The sequence below is a fragment of the Hyaena hyaena genome, unplaced genomic scaffold (genome assembly GCF_003009895.1).
Source record: "Hyaena hyaena isolate Hyena2069 unplaced genomic scaffold, ASM300989v1 scaffold_96, whole genome shotgun sequence".
Classification (NCBI taxonomy): domain Eukaryota; kingdom Metazoa; phylum Chordata; class Mammalia; order Carnivora; family Hyaenidae; genus Hyaena; species Hyaena hyaena.
Genome location: NW_024080729.1, coordinates 866009 through 885520, shown reverse-complemented (window position 1 = coordinate 885520; position 19512 = coordinate 866009). Strand labels below are relative to the sequence as shown.

General features: G+C 41.7%; 1 protein-coding gene across 2 annotated transcripts in view; it reads right to left on the bottom strand.

Annotated features, from left to right (window-relative positions):
* The window catches only part of BTBD9 (BTB domain containing 9), a 411574-nt gene extending 392571 nt beyond the window's left edge, over nt 1-19003 (bottom strand). Inside the window, exon 1 of one of the 2 annotated variants that reach the window (XM_039235262.1) lies at nt 18919-19003. The gene's annotated coding sequence lies outside the window, so the exon portion shown is untranslated. The remainder of the gene's footprint in view (nt 1-18918) is intronic. The other variant, XM_039235261.1, reaches the window with a different exon arrangement.
* Between the last annotated feature and the right edge of the window lie 509 nt (nt 19004-19512).

Here is a 19512-nt window from a genome sequence, read left to right as displayed (position 1 = left end):
AAAAATCATACCCTTTAACATGGCTCTGCATAAGCCATGACCTAAGCGCCTCCCTGAACTTATTTCCTACCCTCCTCCGTATACATTCTAGTCCAGCCACTCTGGTCTTGCTTTCCTTAAACACAGACGAGCCTGTCTCTGAACTCAGGGTCCTTATCATTATATTCCCACTACCAGAATGTTTTGTCCTCAGACACCACACAAGTGAGTACTCACCATTCAGGTGTCTGCTGATCACCTCACCTAAAGGGACACCAAACTCCCACCTACCGACTTCCAACCCTCCATTTTGTTTTATTTTCTTCACTGAACCTATCACTAGAAGATAACCTTCATGGTAGCAAGGACTACCCTGCTCATCTCAGTGCCTAGGCAATACCTATGCAAATGATTAAAGTAGCTAGTGGATCCTGTTTCAAATAAGTGAATTTCATTGACATAGATAAGAGATAGAGGTATCAAGATTTGATACCACTGTCTGTGCAGCAGGCAAAATTATAAGATAGTCCCTGTGATTTCCACTCCCTGGTGTATGCATCCTGTATAATCAATCCCCACAGACGTCCATGTGATTAGGCTAACATATATAGGGTGTGTGTGTGTGTGTGTGTGTCTCTGCACGTGCATGTGTGTGCATATGAGCATGTGTAAGCAGACTGGAAGAATTCTCCTGTTGGCTCTGAGGAAGCTGTTGCCAGACTATGAGTAGGTCACGTGATTAGGACCCAAGCATGACCCTCCAGCCCAGCTTACAGCCAGCAAGAAAATGAGGGCCTCAGTCACGTGAACACAAGAAATTGAGTTCTGTCTACCACCAATGAGCTTGGGTAGAGGACTCCGAGCCTCAGATGAGATCATAGCCTCTGCAGACACCTTGATTTCAGCCTGGGGACACCCCAAGCAATAATACAGCTATATTGTGCCTGGACTTCTGACCTACAGAAACTGTGAGATAAAAATGGCTGCTACTTTAAGCTGGAAGTTTGTGGTTCACTGTTAGGTACCAATAGAAAACTAATATAATGGCCATAAACCCCATCGGACTCAAAGCTTATTTTTTATAACAAATATCTTGCTAACCACACCCCACACACAGTTTTGAAATAAAATTGAGAGACTTAGAACCTACTAAACACTTAAAATAATACATTAACTAAAATATAAGGGGAAAAAAAGAAAATAATTTATAATAAAATAATATGTATTTCAACCACATTAGAAAACAAAAATGCCCCTACAAGTTTTCAAAATGTCCTCTGAGGGATTCCACGAAAACATCTGCTTGCCAAGCACAGTGTACCTAGAACACATTGGCTTCAAATTGGGAGAATATTTAACCCTTAAAATGCTTAGTATTGGTTAATTTTGCTTCTTTTCGTCACTGTTGTAGAGCATGTCTTTTAAAGTCAGGTTAGGATTATATTTTTCTCCTAACCTTTTTCTAAAATGGATGTTAGAAGGTTTGAAAGCCTCATAATTCCCTTTTTTCCCTCCTCCTCCTCAATTATTAAGTACTCACTGAGCACATGAGACTGTTCTTGAAATTAATTTTCACAATTAAATAGCCCTTTAAAGCCTGTAATTCATTTCCCAACTCTCATCTTTCAGATGTGAACAGAGAATCACCATCATCTAGTGGCTCATTATACACGCTATAAAATATTTCACCCCAGCTGTGAAGCTGGCCATAGTAAATACGTTTTGTTGCCTTAATCAAGATTTATGATAATATAATAATGTAATTTTTAAAGGCCACATGTCAAAGTACTTCCTAAATTAATAAAAATACTTAGCACTTAACCTATAACACACTTTAAAATCATCACACAATCTTCTAGGTAGCTATTTGCCCATGTGCCCAGGGCTAGTAACAATTGATGGAGAGCCTGTCACCAAGCCTATTTACTTGATTTATTTTACAGTAGCCTTCTAAGGCCACATACATAATGGGTACTCACTTTGTGATGGGAAAATAAATTATTTAGTCTGAACAACCTGACAGTGTTACTATTAAGTTATTAATTCACTGAGAGGGGGGAAATTCCCTGAATAGCCTTTTTTTTCATGCCCAAATAGCAACACTATTAATAAATAGTCACAGATGCCTAGAACCCTAGAGCTGGAAAGGACTTAAGGATCAAAACCACAGCTTTTTATAGAGGAAGAAACTGAGAAATCTGTCCAGGGTCACAGTCATCAGTGGCAGAAGTTCCGGTAAGATAGGGAGACATAAGACTACAGGATCTCAATTCCTCATTGAGAAAACAGGGATAACCTCACCTCTAATATGGTGGCTATGAGGATACAATAAAATATCAAGTAAGACAAGCGAAGGACACAGTACAATGGTTGATACATTTTCCTTCCCAGGGTTTCCTCTACTAATCTCTCCCATCCCTTTTTTTTTTTTTTCCAAAATATCACTTAGGATGGTGCACTTTGGTGTTGATTTTTGGACATACACATTGCACCAACAACAAATTAGACCAAATTACAGTCTGTTCAGGTACAGAAGGACTGCTGGGAGACTACACAGGAAGCAGCTGACCCCAGCTCTCAGGATTTGAGTCTACAGGTTCCAAAGGTTTCAAAAACCATCAACTTATTGAACTGAGCCCAAATCAGCTTCCCCAAGGTTGAGGGTATGAAGGGTTTAGAGGTAGCCGTTCACTCTTACACCTCACATGTACCTTCTAATCCGTTTTCCAGTTTTTACTCAAACTTTTCAAAAGATTTTCCACAGCCCTGGCCTCCTCTTTCTAAACTCCAAGTCACTCCTAAATCCATTGAAGTCTCACCCCACCACCCCACCGAAACCGCTCTAACCCAGGTCATCAATGATTTCTGAATTGGAATCCCCAAGATTCGCTTTTCCATTCTTACCATACTGGATCTCGCTGTAGCACGTGACACTCTTGAACACACCCTTCTTGAAACTCTACCCCCTTAGCCTCTGTGACACTCTCCTCTCCTGGTTCTCCTTTCACGGGAGTCTCTTCTTTCCTGGTCTTTAAGAAGTCTATTCCCCAAGGCTATGCCTTCCTTGTGAGTTTATCATCCTCCTGGTTTCAACTACTACTTGCCAACTTCCAAATCTCCATCTCTAAGCCAGAACTCCCTCTCTTCTGTATTTCAGATTCGTGCACCTGCAATATGATTCCACCACATATCCCCACTGGCACTTCAAATCAGCATACTCAATACCAAACTAATCTTTTCTTAAAGCAGGTCTCCCTCCAGTGTACTTTACCTTAAAATGCAGTATTGCCACATAAGTAACCCATGATAAAAACCTCTACATTTCCCTTAACTATTTCCTTTCCCTGACCCCATGCTGTGTAATCAATTAATTAGATCTTATTTTACCTCCTAAATATTATTCCTCTAATTCATTCCTCATATGCTTATCTAGTAACTTCTATTCTAGTTCAGGCTTCAATCGTCTCTCACCTGCACTACTTTAACAGCCTCCAAACTCTGCCCACCTCTCATTTTGTTCCCCTCAGTTCCATATCCACTCGGCTTGCACAATAACCAATCAAGCTACTCCCCAGCTTAACACTTTTTAAATGATTCTCCAATTAAAAAGCTCTGCAGTCAGACCTCTACACTTTGGAATCTCCTCTTTGATTTACTCCTTAGACTTGACCTTGAACAAGCTACTCAACTTTTCTGCACCTCCATATTTTCACTTCTGAAAGTCCCGGAGGATTAAATGAGATAACTATAGAACACTTAATATAGACCCTGGCATATACTACATGCTTAACAAATGACTTTTTAGTAATTATATAATTAATACAATTATAATATTATGGTCACTGGAATGGTATACAAGTTCACAGACAGGACATCCATGGCCCTCCCTGAACTGACCCTTGCTTACCACTCTAGCCTCCTCTCTCAGGATGCCTTGCCTCTCAATTTATGCTTCAGCAACACCACTTACCCTGACACACTTTGCCATCTCCCTGTCAAAAATACATATTCCCTTGACCACCTGCAGAAGTAAGGCCTTGTTCTTTAGGCCTAATGAGGGGTCAGCTTCACCAGGTAGCCTTCTCTGAACATCAGTGTTTATTCAGAAGTCTCCACAGAAATACTGATAGACTAGGTATTCATGGCATAGAGATTCTAAGCTAACAGTCTGGATATCTTATTCTCACAGCACTCACCACTTTATATTACAATCATCTACCTATAAATCTACACCCGCCCACCCAGATTACAAGTTCTTTGTGGGCAGAAAACATAAATTATTCTCCTTTGTATTCATAGCACTTGATATAACTTAGCAGATCATCAACAGATGTTTGCATGGTTGAAAGGGAAGCTGCCTGGAAATCTCCTCTCCAATTCCATCTGAATTAGGCCAATTCTTACTACAAAAGAGTCACATCATACTCAAATTTAGTTTATGTGAATTTAATTACTTATACTGAAGGAGGAGTCAGAAATAGTGGGAGCTACCCATCACTACAGACTCAATGATTCCATTCAGTGCTCCTTACTGTAGCCAAGCTGAAACAAGATATGAGTGATTTGGGAATTGTCTCAATCACTGATAAGTGGAGGCAGCAAAAAACTTAACTGAAGGCCTAAGAGAAACACTGACAACACAGAGGAAGAGAGGTGGTAGAACAGTTATCCTGCCTTAGGAAAATTAACCTTTCCTCTAAAACCTCTGAGAGGGCAGGGCACCTGGGTGGCTTAGTGGTTGAGTGTCTCACTTCATCTCAAGTCATGATCTCCTGGTTAGGGAGTTCGAGAGCCACATTGGGCTTGCTGCTGTCAGGCCATCAGCACAGAGCCCGCTTCAGATCCTGTTTCCCTCTCTGCCTCTCCCCCAGCTTGCACTGTCTCAAAAATAAATAAACATGAAGAAAGAACCTCTGAGAGGGTCATTTTTTTTCACATCAAAAGAATTTAATACCATTGAAATAAATGATACACAATTCCTCAGTAGTTAACAAAGAGTATGTATTAGTGTTTGGGTAATTAAACCTTATTGGAGGGGTGACAGAACAGTAGAGCAAAGAAATCAATGCAAACAACATAACTGAACACAAGATGATTACTAAGAGAACGTTATCAAACACCGTTACTGAACTGCAAAGACAGTTTCATAGTGGTGTTTTAGAGGCAAGCCAGGAATGGCTAGTAATGGTGAGGTGTTAATAAACCACATTAGGGGTATCAAACAAAACTTCTAGTAAAATTAAATTCTCATAATCCAAATTAGCTTATTTAGGGACATTTCCTGTATTAAGAGAACCATGACATGGTATTTTGGAGGCATTAAAGGGTTTTCTAAAGAAAATTTTCACAGTACTTGGTTTTTACATGTCATCCTGACTTTAGAATATAACCACTAACCCACTCCCACCCCAACTATGTGACTCCACTATATTCTCCCGCTAATGCCACCATCTGTAAGAACAGACAAACCACTTCTCTGGTAACTGGAGCCACAGGATTCCACTGGAGTCCCCAAGACTTGACTAATTCCACAATAAGCATAAAAACAAGTACACTAGCACCAAGCATCGAAAAGGAGATTTCCAGTTTTGCTTCAGCAAGCACAGACAAAGAGCCTGTGAAAAAAGCACAAATCCTGTGAGGAAACCAAGTCCATGCTGTTCCTTCCCACCTTGAGGGAAACCTCATCTTAGCTATCTTCTAGTAGATTATCCAGTACCCATGCTATACTTCATCTGCCACCATTTCTCCTCCTCTTCCACGAGACTATAAACTCCTTGAGAGCAGAGACTAGGTCACAATGCTTGATGGAAGATCTACCAAAACTGTCCCATCCATTAATCTCTTTGTCAAAGCATCACAAAGTACTGCTTCATCTGGTGCCCAAAACTGTCTAAAACTCATATGAACTGCTTTCTGAAGAAATAAAATGGCCGAGAAGGAACTTATTATATCTGTTAAAAGGTATTTGTTTCAATCATGACACATACAAATATAAACCCTATCAAATGGTTTATACTTTAATGATTTTATTTAAATCATTAATGAACCATTAAGATACTATAATCAGTTCAAAGAAGACATCAAAGAACACACACACACACATGCACACACATGCCATGTGGAATACTAACACTGCTGTACAAATAGATTTAATCAATATCAACTAGATGTAGTCAATATCCTCAGTACAACATTTGATTGCATTCCACCAGACAAAAATCCTCTTGTGTCTCTGTGGACAAGAATCATTACTATCAGTTTTCTACAATCTACAGCTATAAAACAGCTCAAAGACAATGAAAGGTACAGATAGCCTGGAAGAGTGCACTAGACAGGGCAGTCAGGGATATTTTATGCCCATTTCCATTCTCTGCAGTTTCTTCTTGACCTCCACCATGCAATGGAACACTGTAAGGACGGCTAAAGAGAATGAGGCACCCTTTTCATATACTGATATGGAACAGTCCTCAAGATACAGGGAGGAAAAGCAAGGGACAGCAATGTGGTATGTGACATTTATGTTTAAGAATACAAAATACACCATATACACACGGAATATTTCTGAAAAGGTATAAAGGCATCTTTACTACTTTTAATCACCCCTAATAGAATGGAAGCCTCCCTGAGAGCAGATCTTTGCCTTTTGATTCACTTCTCTATCTCCAAACACTGTTAACAGTGCCTAGTGTTTAGGTGGCACTCAATAAAACCGTGTTGAACAAATAGATCAGCAGTAACAGTGGCTGCTTTCAGAAAGAAGAACTGAATGTCTGTTGGGTAAGAATGAAAGGAAGACTTACTTCCGACTGTATACCCTTTTGTATTTTTGAATTTTGTACGATGCCCATAAATTACCTCCTCAAAAAGTGATTTTTTTTTTTACAAATAGTTTATTGTCAAATTAGTTTCTACATAACACTCAGTGCTCATCCCCAAAGTGCCCTCCTCCATGCCCATCCCCCCCTCCCCCCCACATCCATCAGTCCTCAGTTTTTGTCAGCATTCAAGAGTCTCTCATGGTTTGCCTCTCTCCCTTTCCCCCACCATTTCCGCCCTTCTTCTCCCCCTTGGTCCTCCGTCAAGTTCCTCCTAATCCTCCTATACGTGCAAACATATGATATTTGTCCTTCTCTGCCTGACTTATTTGGCTCAGCATAACACCCTCAAGGTCCATCCATGTTGCTACACATGGCCAGATTTCATTGTTTCTCATTGCCATGTAGTATTCCATGGTATAGATAAACCACATCTTCTTGATCCATTCGTCTGTTGATGGACACTTAGGCTCTTTCCATGTTTTAGCTATTGTGGAGAGTGCTGCTATGAACATTGGGGTACATGTGCTCCTATGCCTCAGCATTTCTGTATCCCTTGGGTAAATTCCTAGCAGTGCTATTGCTGGGTCATAAGGGAGTTCTATTGTTAGTTTCCTGAGGAACCTCCACACTGTTTTCCAGAGGGGCTGTACCAGTTTACATTCCCACCAACAGTGTAGGAGGGTGCCCGTTTCTCCACATCCTCGCCAGCATCTAGAGTTCTCTGATTTGCTCATTTTAGCCACTCTGACTGCCGTGAGGTGGTATCTCAGTGTGGTTTTGATTTGTATTTCCCTGATGAGGAGGGATGCTGAGCATCGTTTCATGTGTCTGTTGGCCATCTGGATGTCCTCTTTGGAGAAGTGTCTGTTCATGTCTTCTGCCCATTTCTTCACTGGGTTGTTTGTTTTTCGGGCGTGTAGTTTGGTGAGTTCCTTATAGATTCTGGATATTAACCCTTTATCTGATATGTCATTTGCAACTATCTTTTCCCATTCCGTTGGTTGCCTATTAATTTTCTGGGTGGTTTCCTTGGCTGTGCAGAAGCTTTTAATCTTTATGAGGTCCCAACAGTTTATTTTTGCTCTTGATTCCCTTGCTTTTGGGGATGTGTCAAGTAAGAAGTTGCTGCGGTGGAGGTCAAGGAGGTTGTTTCCTCCTTTCTCCTCTAGGGTGTTGATAGTTTCCTGTCTCACATTCAGGTCAAAAAGTGATTTTTTTTTAAAAAAAGTAATGAGTTGATTTGGCTGAGGTGTTTGTTACAAAGGATATTTCTTCATTAGGCTGCCTTCTTTTTTCAGGACTTCAGCAAAGTACTGGAAACTATAGTATAAGTATTAGATGGCTTGATGTAAGTGATAATATAAAGACTCAAAAATAAGAAATATTTATGGGTTAGCCACTTTAGAAAAATTTGCTGTTATCTACTGATATTAAAGACCTGTATAACATAGGACTCAGTAATTCTACACTATTATACGCTAAGGTAAAATATGTTCATGAGCATGTACAAGAATATCCTAGCTAAAATACAAAAGGACCTAGAAATAACCCAAAGGTCCATCAAAAGCAGAAAGGATAATTATATGGTCCTGAAATGGAATACGATGCTGCAGTGAAAATGAAAAAATTATCTGATGCAACAAGATGAATAATCTCAAAAATGTAACATTAAACAAGCCAAACACAAAGAATATACACTTATGATTTCATTTATGTAAAGTTCAAAACTAGGCCAAGTAACTTAGAAGTATTTAAAGTGTATACTTAAGGGATAAAAAAAAAACTTAAGAGGAAGTAATATTATAAAAGTCAGAACAGTGTTTACAATTGGGAGAGGGGCTTAGACTGGGAAGGGCCGGGGAAGGGGCACCTGATGAGTGCCTGGGGACCAGCAGTGTTTTTGGTTTTGTTTTTTGTTTTATTTTAAGTGTTTATTTTTGAGAAAGCACAAGTGGGGGAGGAGCAGAGAGAGGGGGACAGAGGATCCAAAGCGGGCTCTGAGCGCTGACAGGCTAACAGCAGAGAGCCAGATGCGGGACTCGAACTCAGGAACTGTGAGCCCATGACCTGAGCCGAAATCAGATGTTCAACTGACTAAGCCATGCAGGTGCCCCCAGCAGTGTTTTATTCCTAAGCTGAGTGGCAATAAACTGGATGTTACTTTAAACTAATTCATTAAGCGCAATATTTGTGTTCTACATACTTTTCTGTTTGTGTGTTATGCTGAACAGAAACACAAGTTTTAAAAGATACAGATTTTTTTTAAATATAATTTATTGTCAAACTGGCTTACGTACAACACCCATCGTTCATCCCAACAAGTGCCCTCCTTAATGCCCAGCACCCACTTCCCCTCTCTCCTGCCCCGCCCATCAACCCCTAGTTCGGTCTCGGTACTTAAGAGTCTCTTACGGTTTGCCTCCTCACCCCCCCACCCCCCGGCGTTTCTAACTATTTTTTCCCCTTCCCTTCCTCCCTGGTCTTCTGTTAAGTTTCTCAAGCTCCACATATGAGTGAAAACATATGGTATCTATCTTTCTCTGGCTTATTTCACTTATCAGTACCTCCCAGTTCCATCCACACTGCTGCAGATGGCATGATTTTATTCCTTCTCATTGCCAAGTAGTATTCCATTGTATATATAAACTACATCTTCTTTATCCATTCATCAGTTGATGGACATTTAGGCTCTTTCCATAATTCACTATTGTTGAAAATGCTGCTATGAACATTGGGGTACATGTGCCCCTATGCATCAGCACTCCTGTATCCCCTGGGTAATTCCTAGCAGTGCTGTTGCTGGGTCACAGGGTAGTTCTATTTTTAGTTTTTTGAGGAACCTCCACACTGTTTTCCAGAGTGGCTGAACCAGTTTGCATTCCTACGAACAGCGCAAGAGGGTTCCCATTTCTCTACATCCTCGCCAGCATCTATAGTTTCCTGATTTGTTCATTTTAGCCACTCTGACAGGTGTGAAGCAGTATCTCAGTGTGCCTTTGATTTGCACTTCCCTGATGATGACTGACATTGAGCACTGTTTTGTGTGTCTGTTGGCCATCTGGATATCTTCTTTGGAAAAGTGTCTATGCATGTCTTCTGCCCATTTCTTCACTGAATTATTTGGTTTTGGGTGTAGAATTTAGTGAGTTCTGTATAGATATTGAATACTAGCCCTTTATCTCATATGTCATTTGCAACTCTTTCCCCATTCCATCGGTTGCCTTTTAATTTTGTTGAGTGTTTCCTTTGCAGTGCAAAAGTTTTTCTCTTGATGAGTTCCCAATAGTCCATTTTTGCTTTTAATTCCCTTGCCTTTGGAGATGTGTTGAGTAAGAAATTTCTGTTGTTGATGTCAAAGAGTTTGTTGCTTGTTTTCTCCTTTAGGATTTTTATGGTTTCCTGTCTCACATTTAGGTCTTTCATCCATTTTGAGTTTATTTTTGTGTGCTGTGTAAGAAAGTGGTCCAGTTCTCCTAGCACCATTTGCTAAAGAGATTGTCTTTTTTCCACTGGATACTCTTTCCTGCTTTGTCAAAGATTAGTTGGCCATACATCTGTGGGTCCAGGGACACCTGGGTGGCTCAGTTGGTTGGGCGTCTGACTTCGGCTCAAGTCATGATCTCACAGTCCATGGGTTTGAGCCCTGTGTCAGGCTCTGTGCTGACAACTCAGAGCCTGGAGCCTGCTTCAGATCTGTGTCTCCCTCTCTCTGCCCCTCCCCTACTCACTCTCTGTCTCTCAAAATAAAGACATAAAAATATTTTAAAAAAAATAAAGTATCATTATATATTTGTGGGTCCAATTCTGGGTTCTCTAGTCTGTTCCATTGGTCTAGGTGTCTGTTTTCTGTGCCAATACTATACTGTCTTGATGATTACAGCTTTGTAGTAGAGGCTAAAGTCTGGGATGGTGATATCTCCCACTTTGTTTTTATTCTTCAATATTACTTGGCTATTCAGGGCCTTTTGTGGTTCCATACTTTCAGAATTCTTTGTTGTAGCTTTGAGAAGAATGCTGATGCAATTTTGATTGGGATTGCATTGAATGTGTAGATTGCTTTGGGTAGCATTGACATTTTAACAGTATTTATTCTTCCAATCAATGAGCATGGAATGTTTTTCCATTTCTTTGTGTCTTCTTCAATTTCCTTCATAAGTTTTCTATAGTTTTCAGCATACAGATCTTTTACACCTTTGGTTAGGTTTATTCCTAAGTATCTTATGGTTCTTGGTGCAATTGTAAATGGGATCAGTTTCTTTATTTCTCTTTCTGTTGCTTCATTATTGGTGTGTAAAAATGCAACCAATTTCTGTACACTGATTTTGTACTCTGTGAGTTTGCTGAATTCTTGGATCAGTTCTAGCAGACTTCTGGTGTAGTCTTTCAGGTTTTCCACGTAGAGTATCATGTCATCTGCAAAAAGTGAAAGTTTGATTTCTTCTTTGCCTATTTTGATTCCTTTTATTTCATTCTGTTGTCTGACTGCTGATGCTAGGACTTCCAACACTATGCTAAACAACAGTGGTGAGAGTGGACATCCCTGTCATGCACCTGATCTCAGGGGGAAAGCTCTCAGTTTTTCCCTATTGAGGATGATATTAGCTGTGAGCTTTTCATATACGGCTATTATGATGTTAAGTACGTTCCTTTTATCCCAACTTTCTTGAGGGTTTTTATTACAAAAGGATGCTGTATTTTCTCTAATGGTTTTTCTGCATCTAATGACAGGATCATATGGCTCTTCTCTTTTATTAATATGATGTATCACATTGATTGATTTTCGAATACTGAACCACCCCTGCAGCCCAGGAGTGAATCCCACTTGATCATGGTGAATAATTCTTTTTATATATTGTTGAATTCAATTTGCTAGTATCTTGTTGAGAAACTGTGCATCCATGTTCATCAGGGATATTGGTCTGCAGTTTTCCTTCGTTGTGGGGTCTCTGTCTGGTTTAAGAATCAAAGTAATGCTGCCTTCATAGAGTGAGTCCGGAAGTTTTCCTTCCATTTCTATTTTTTGGAACAGCTTGAGAAGGATAGGTATTAACTCTGCTTTAAATATCTGGTAGAATTCCCAAGGGAAGCCATCAAAGGCTACACATTTTCTATGTAAGCTAGTATCCTGGCAAGAAAGCATCAGTGTGAGTTTAGGATTCTGGGCCAAAGACTATGTACCCTACAGGAAAAATAAGCCATCCAGGAGGGAAACAAATGAGTTTTCCTTCCCACTTTTTGGATGTACCTTGTGCCATGGTCAGCTTTGTTCATATGTTCCTGCTTCCCACAAATTGTTCACTTCTTTCTCCACTTTTGGTATCTACTAATTTCTTTAAAAGCTCCTACAATTTTACAAACACCCTCTCCAAGGATCCCAAACTTTAGTTGCAGCAGAACCACCTGGAGAGGGCAGTAAAACCGATTAACAGGCACCATCCCCAGGGTTTCTGATTCAGAAGGTCTAGAGTGAGGCCCACAAATTTCCACTTCAAACAAGTTACCAGGTGACTTCAGTGTGGTCCTAGAACCACTGCTCTATAGTTAAGGATTTTAATACAATAATCCAGGCAAGAAATTGAGGATTTCAACGAAGGTAAAAGCAGTAAGAATGGAAAGGAGAAAATGGATATGAGAGATTATGAACAAGATAGAATATGAGGGTACAAGAGAGAAAAGAGTTCAGGACACTCAGGTTTTCATCTTATATTTTTTCCCACAGTCCCTTGCATACGTAAGGCTGAATGAATTTAACTCAAGTCCTTGATGTCTGCTCATATCATATATTCTTAGGATTATAAAATGCAGATATCAGATCTTCCTGACAACACGTGTGCACACTCATTTACACAATATCATATCCCCTAACTAAAGCCGGTGTTAGATGTCCAGAGCAATTATTTCCCTATGCCCAGCACTTTACAGTTTTTGGCACATAGTAAATACTTCACAAATATTAACAGAAAAAATAAATGAGAGAGAACAAGAACCAAGGAAGCATGGTGAGTAGCTAACTAGTCAGTCATGAAACTACAAGTTAACTCCTGAAATTTCTTTATAATGAGCTTATCTCTTTGCACAACTGGTGTTTGATTTCCTTATACAGTGTAAATCACTTAACTTCCTATCAGATTATAACTAATATTTGCTCTATATGCTAAAGTCCTCAGACACATAAAATCCAAAGTATGTTGGCAAACGAGGAAAAATATTCAGGTTCCTCTCCATCCACATTTCTGTGATCTTATCTCCTCCTGTTCCTTTCCTTCACCCATCCTACTGTAAACTTCCAAGGTACAGGAAGTATACTAGTAGCTTACCTTGTAAATCTACAAGGTGCCTAATTCAAGACACAGACTATCATCCTGACACTTGTTACTGACAATTATTTTGCAAATTGGACTCTCCGGACATTAAAAATAAAAGGGGGCAGAGGTAGGATATCCAACACAAAGTCAGCACAGCTAGCTAATGCATCAGCTATTTGAAAGAAATTTTCTGTAGAGTGTGTGTGTGTGTGTGTGTGTGTGTGTGTATAACATTAGAAACAGGACTTCCCTATGACTCAGCAGAGATCTAAGAGAATGAATGAAATCTGCATGTGAAGTACATGTGATCATGCACAAAGACAGTAGTAAGGGCCTTCAAGCTTGGTTCATTCAAGCAAGGCTATGTGCCAAGCATTATGCCAAATTCTGAGGAAGACAGAAATAAGAAGATGAAGTCTACAGAAGTTGAAAGCACACCAGTGGATCTGCAGTCTGCAGGCTGCTACCTCCCTATCCTCTACCCTCTCTCCTGGTTCTCTGTCCACCAGTTTTTCTCTACGCCGGTTTCTCTTCTTTCATCCATCCTCTAAGTTAGAAGTCCTCAAAGTGAGGTCTTGGGAACACCAGCATCAGCATCTCCCGAGAACTTGTTCAAAATGCAAATTCCCAAGCCCCAGTCAGACCTACTGAATCAGAAACTAGGAGTGTGTGGCCCAGCAATCTGTGTTTTATCAAGCCCTCAGGTATTTCTTTTTTTTTTAATTAATTAATTTTATTTTTAAATTTATGTCCAAGTTACTTAGCATATAATGCAACAACTTCAGGAGCAGATTCCTTAATGCCCCTTACCCATTTAGCCCATACGCCCTCGCATAATCCCTCCAGCAACCCTCTGTTTATTCTGTATATTTAAGAGTCTTATGTTTTGTCCCCCACCCTGTTCTCACTTATTTTTGCTTCCCTTCCCTTATGTTCTTCTGCTTTGTATCTTAAATTTCTCACAAGTGAATTCATATATTTGTCTTTCTCTGATTAATTTCATTTAGCATAATACCCTCTAGTTCCATCCACATAGTTGCAAATGGCAAGATTTCATTCTTTTTGATTGCCGAGTAATATTCCATTATATCTATATACATCTGCTTTATCCGTTCATCCATCAATGGACATTTAGGCTCTTACTATAATCTGGCTTTTGTCGACAGTATTGTTATAAACATTGGGGTGCATGTGCCCTTTCAAAACAGCACACCTGTATCCCTTGGATAAATACCTAGTAGAGCAATTGCTAGGTCATAGGGTAGTTCTATTTTTAACTTTTTTAGAACCTCCATACTGTTTTCCAGACTGGCTGCACCAGTTTGCATTCCCACCAGCAGTGCAAAAGAGATCCTTGGCCCTCAGGTATTTTTGATGCATGCTCAAATTTGAGAACCAATCTAAATTTAATCTGAGTGTTGACATCCACAAGTTCCATTCTATCCTTTCCCGTTCTCCGTCTCCACTATTCTGGATGGTTATATTTTCTTGTACTACCTCTATAATTGTCGCTAATCCTACCACTATTAATAGCAACAGCTATAGTTATTAAGCTTTTATAAGCTAGGTAATGTGCTAATCATTGTGCCCATTCTATCTTATTTAATCTCCACAACAATTCTTTTAAGTATTATTAACCCCACTTTTCAGAAGAAATTAAGGCTTAGAGATGTTAAATAACTTGCCCAAGGTCACCTGACCCAACCAGTAAGTGAAATAGACCAGACGGCAGGTTTTCCTAATTCTAAAGCCCACAGTGTTAACTAATTCCTAAAATAGTACTACTTCCTTGGCCCTAGAGACTGTTACGATTATTCCTAAACTGTCTCATCAACTCTGGAGTAGAATTTCCAATCACCCAGTGGACCTCTCCAAACTCTACACAGGTACATGCCATCATTTCTTCTCTCCACTGCAATTCTGTTCCTTCTCTGTATTTTCTAATTTAATGTATCATAATCACCAGTTACTAAAGCTAGAGACATCTTTGACTTCTCACTCTCTCACCTCTAACTGGTCATAACATTTAGAGATTTTAACAATGAAAATTCTCTACCATCCATCCATTCCTGCTGTCCCTCTTCAGGCTCCCAGCATCTCTCACCTATACCCTAACGGGTCTCCCTGCCTCTCCACACCAATGCAGTTCTGCGCAGGAACTGCCAGTTAACTTCCTGATGAGTCCACAAGGCCCTCCACTGGCAACACAGAGGGTGGAGTGGGAGGGAAAGTCTAGGCTTTTTAGAATGGAATGAAAGCCCTTCATGATTTGGCTGCAACCATACCTTTCCTATCTCATCAAGAAACAACTCATTAGGGGTGCCTGGGTGACTCAGTCGGTTAAACGTCCGACTTCGGCTCAGGTCATGATCTCGCAGTTCATGGGTTTGAGCCCTTCATGGGGCTCTGTGCTGACAGCTCAGAGCCTGGAGCCTGCTTTGGATTTTGTCCATCTATCTGTCTGTCTGTCTCTCTCTCTCTGCTCTTCCCCCACTTGCACATGCGCTCTTTCTCTCTCTCTCTCCCTCTCTCTCTCAAAAATAAACTATTAAAATTTTTTAAAAAAGAAACTCAAAGTTTTCCAAAAACCCTATTAATATTAATCTCTAGCAACCGTGCTTACACTCTCCCTTCTTCCTGGAATGTATGTTTTCCCTTTTAAATGTGGCTAAATTCTACTTAACCTTCAGGGCTAAGTTCTATCCTCATCTCTTTAAAGCTTTCCCAGATTCTGTCAACATTTTTCTCCAGCCAAAGTGATCAATGCCCTCAGCATTTTACTTATTCCAAGGTGATTAACTCTTATCATAACATACCACGTTTAGGGGTTTGTCTCATCTGATGAACATGTAGTATCTCACAGGGTTTACCATGGTCATGTTCTTTATCTTCCCAGCACCCACCACAGTATCTAGCCATAGCCAGCACCCAATAAATATTTGCTGAGCTGTTAAATAATGCAACATTTGGTGTTGCAACTTTACACATGGTAGGTTAGCAATTCAGCTTCAGGTTTAATGAGCCTGAAGAATTTCATGTAACAACAAAAGATATTATAAAGACCAAAGGTTCAATACTCAGCAGCAACATCTTTAATTTTCTCAAATCTTTTTGTCAATACTTTTTAAGCATCCTTCTTCAAACAGACTCCTTTCCCAGCAAATGTTACTTGTATATTTTACAGAATCAGAGGTAACTACAAACCTCACAGAGCACTCTAAGAGATAATCCCAAGCAAAACTGTGTCACTGAGAATAGCTGGATAATTGCTTTGGGTACATCATTTCAGATTGCCAGTGGAAAGGCCCAAGCACATCAGGTAGATTTTAGAAACGGGGACAAGTGCTGCTAAGTACATAAGATTCACTCACATTAGTGAGCCATTTATTCAAATTAGTATTTGAAATCAGAAGTATACAAAACCCAATCCTAGTTCAACCATAATATACCTTAATTTTAAGGATAACACTTATTCTTGTCTAAGACTATTCTAATTCTAACACAACTTCCACCCCTCCCAGCAAGCAGGCCCTATCCTGTTATCAGTGGGTGCTTTTAGTCTTAACACTTTCCCTTCCCACCTGCTAAACCTTCTCTCTCCAAGATCTCCCTCAGAGACCTTCAAATCCACTCACCAGACATGTAGGTCTCCTTAATATCTTCCTCATAAAGCACATTCACACAATTTTCTCAACATGATTTCTCACCTCCTCTCTAATTCAAATTTTATAGCTCTTTAAAGTCCCAATCAACCCTTACCTCTTCCAAAGCATTCATTAACTCGGTCCTACCTTTTCTAAATTTCTACTGCTCTTAAAGTATAGCACCTCACATAGCACTTGTTTACACAATGCCTCATTTGGTTTCAAAATGATTTGACATACATATGCTCATACCTTTGGCATACACATGGCAAACTATTTGCTCTTTTTTCTTTAAAGTAGGTTTTGCTCCCAGTAAGGAGCCCAATGTGGTGTTTGATTCGCAACCCTAAGATCAAGACCTGAGATCAAGAAACACACTTAACCGATTGTGCCCAGACTATCTGCACTTTTTTAAAACTTACTTTATTTTTATTTTTATTTTAGAGAGAAAGAGAAAGCATGAGCAAGGGAGAAGGGCAGAGGGAGAGAAAGAGAATCTTAAGCAAGCTCCACGCTTAGCGTGGAGCCCTATTCAGGGCTTGATCTCATGACAGTGAGATCTTGACCTGAGCAGAAATCAAGAGTCTGACGTTGAACTGACAGAACCATCCAGGTGCCCCCAGTCTATCTGCTCTTAATCAAAATAAGCCAGGTTTCCCATGTCATTCGTACCCACAACCCTCCTCCCACATGTAACATGATTTGGGGTGGGGGGGTACATGTATTAACCTTGATAGACTAACCTAAATTCATTGATAAACACTCATACACAGTATAATACATAACAAATACCTATTGTATGCCTACTCTGTGTCAAAACTTTTGTAGGTGCTGAAAGATAGGGCCATGAATAAAAAAGGAATGGTACCTGTCCTAAAAGCTAATACAGTCCAGTGAGCAAGAGACAGATTTTCCAGTACACTAAGTGCTACATAGCAAGATTATTGGTTCCAAGACGTAAGCACCTCAGGCAGCATGCATACTTTACAGATCCTTGGTTATCAAACTGAACCAAAAATTCTAGAGCTGAATGAAAGCTTTCAAGTTATTTTTCTTCAATTTTTTTGCACAGATCCTGATTAAATTTCAGTATAGTCTACCTCTGTTCTAGGCATCACATTAATCAAAGTCAGAAAATACCAACTTCTTCCCTATCTCCAATACTCTTTCTCCCAAGAAAGGCAACTATAACCACCACACATGGACCCACGAAGGGAGCCAGCCTATTGAGAGCACTGGGCTGATGATTTGCTACACCTTCGCGCTCAGGCTTCTCTGACCATCAACATTTTCCAGCCCACACGGGGAACAGAATCTGTGTTTTCTGCCTAGAAAATAGCAAATCTGCACTACTTATAAGGAAAACAAAAAACAGTGCCTCCATACTCTTTTGGCCCTAGTAATGACAGAAGCACAACAGGGTTCTGAGAAACAAAACAGCTGATTTGAGTCGACAGTGAAGTGAGAATTTAGGACGGATATCTGCCCCCTGGCCTTAAAACCCGTAGCAACAATGCAATAGAACGCCCAGTTGTATGCAAAGTTGTATGCGTGCACGAGGCACGTGCACATACGTAAGAAGTTGGAAACCCCAGGCAACAGGTTAACCGCCCCCTCTCAGTACTGACAATCGCCTTCCCCAGGTCGTGGGTGTGTCTGACGCCGCACGCAGGCACTGATTCACAACTCTCTCCATAACAACCGGCTCCTCCTCGGAGCCCAGCCAGGGCAGGGGCGAGAAAGGCCCTAACAGGGCCAAACTTTCCGAATCCCAGCCCTACGACCCCGGTTTCCCTCCTCTTCGTCGCGGTCAACCTCGTCTCAGGCAGGCTGCGAGGCTGCGCTTGGAACCTGGGCTTCTCCTGATTCCGACTCCCCTATCCGGGAGCCTGGCAAAGCCACCCCAACGCCCCCAGACACCGACTTCCCACTACACCTTCAGGGACCACAGTCTCCACCGGCACCTCGCTGCCGCTCCCCGGAGCGCCCGCGCCCAGGAACTGACCCTCGCCAGCCCCCGTCTCCGCTCCTTCCCCGCCCCCGGAAAAAACGACAGAGGGGCGTGGAGCGGCGCGCGCGGGTGCAGTGGGGGAGCGCGTCTCCGCGCCCCGGGCCCGCGCAGCAGGTGCGACCAGGCCCCACCTCCACTGCGAGGTCCCAGCTACTCACCCCAACGATGTTCCTCTGCGACCTAGCCGCCCACACGGACGCCTCTTCCGCCTGCTCCGCACCCGTCTCGTAGCCACCGCCCCCTCGGCCGCTGCCGTCGCCGCCGTCCTCGCCGCCGCCGCCGCCGCCGCCGCCGCCGCGGCGCGCCTCCGCCTTCACGCACACCGCCGTGGCCGCGCACGCGCCTCTGCGCGCTGGCGTCACTTAGCAACCAGTTGGCGGCTGGTGGGCGGGCGGGCGTGATCCGAGGGTTTAGGGCCCCAAGATCTACTTAGGCGGGTTTTGCGCCGTTTTCCCACCCGCCCAACCCGTCGCCTTCCTGAGCCGGGGGCCCCAGGGTGTGGCTGCCCTGTAGGCACCTGGCTCCGGGTAAGCACGTCACCGTACGTCACTGTATGGCGTCACCGATCGCGTCACTGCAGATGGGAAGGTCCCCGTCGCGAGGTTCCAGAGCAGCTGCCTCGTCCAGACTGGCGCGGATCCCAACCGCCACTTCTGCGAAGTGCAGGAAGGTTATACAAGGAGTGGAACCAAAAGGGGCCGAGGTCGCTGTTAACGCGGAAGACTGCTGAGTGACACTTGTTAACCCAGCAA